We start from the raw sequence: 1,520 nt of genomic DNA on the forward strand, positions 1-1,520 counted from the left end.
ATTTTGTCCCACTTTTATTTATTTGCTCTTTTTTTATTTCTCATTATTCTAATTTTTTCTTTTAGTGTTTTTTTTTTCTTTTCAATGAGTTAATGCATATGATTTATGTTGCATGAACAAGTGCTCAAATTGTTTTCACATTTTCATATAAGCATATAAAGTACCCAATCTCCTAAACATGTATTCCCCCAATTCAATTTCCCATACTTAATTCATTTGCACCTCACTAGTCTAAGCTAATCAAGGATTCAGATTAGGGACAATTATTGTTTTACGCCTAGATTTACTGATGTTCTATAATAAAGAACAAAAGGGGTAATATAGGCTCAATATGGGGTTGCAAGGGTAATGATATGGTAAGACCATATGGATATGTGAGCTACAGTGAAAAAGGCCTCAATCATATAAGTGTATGCATATATTAAACCATGAAAATATAGAATCAAGCAAGATATATATCACAATTTTTAGAGAGAACAACACACACCAAAATAAAACATTAGTTGATAAAAGGCAACTAATCAAGTAGGCTCAAAATCTCACTGGTTTTGTGTGTTCGAACTCTAAAACCATGTTCCAAATTAAAAATCTTCAAACAAGTTTAACAAAAATTTTGATTTAAATTAGTGAAATGATATAAAATAGTGTCTTGAAAAAGAAAATATCACTTCAACCAAGTAGCAGTAAAATATGCACAAAGTCTAACAAATATACAATCAGACATGCAGATGCAACCACTAACTACAAAGAAGAATAAAAATTGGTGTTGAAAAGAAAGTAACTAACCCACGAAAGTCAGTATTGACCTCCCCACACTTAAAGATTGTACCGTCCTCGGTGCATGCAAAGATGGGCAAGTGGACGGGTTGCTACAACTGATGCACTTTCTCTAAAGAGTATACGGTGAGACTTGTTTGCTCCATTTAGAAGTATTCCGGTTCTCTTCTTGGTGGCCATTCTGAAAGAAGAGGAAAAGGAAGAAGAATAACCCACAAACAAAGACATGAAAATAAAATATGGGTGGTTTAATGCCAAATAATAATGAGGTTCTCAACTACATGGTAGCTACAACATGCAAATGAGAAAGCAATAGAAATAAAGGGCATATTAATAGTGCAAGAATTACAACAATGAGGGAGGGAGAGTGGGTCATGAGAGACAATATAAGTATATATCAATGCACAAGGAATACAAATGTCATAAAAGATTAGCATTGGCATCTAAATAATATCACCCAACAATGTAAAACAAGTCACTAAGCACCAAACTAATGCAAGAAATATTCAGTCAGAGGAGTAAGAAAATTCAACACTAATGGAGAAATAACAAACTTAAAAAAGAAAATAAAAACATGCACAAAGTTAAAATGCAATGAATGGTAGTATGTAAATGCAATGAGGAAAAGAAAATGGAAGAGAATGAGGATGAGAAGTTAAAGGAGAAGGAAGTGAGAAAGGAGAGAAGAAAGAAGAAGAGAGGAGTCTACGACGCGACGCGGAAGCATCGCCCACGTGTGCGCA

This window comes from Arachis duranensis, chromosome 10 (genome assembly GCF_000817695.3).
Source record: "Arachis duranensis cultivar V14167 chromosome 10, aradu.V14167.gnm2.J7QH, whole genome shotgun sequence".
In the NCBI taxonomy this organism is placed as follows: domain Eukaryota; kingdom Viridiplantae; phylum Streptophyta; class Magnoliopsida; order Fabales; family Fabaceae; genus Arachis; species Arachis duranensis.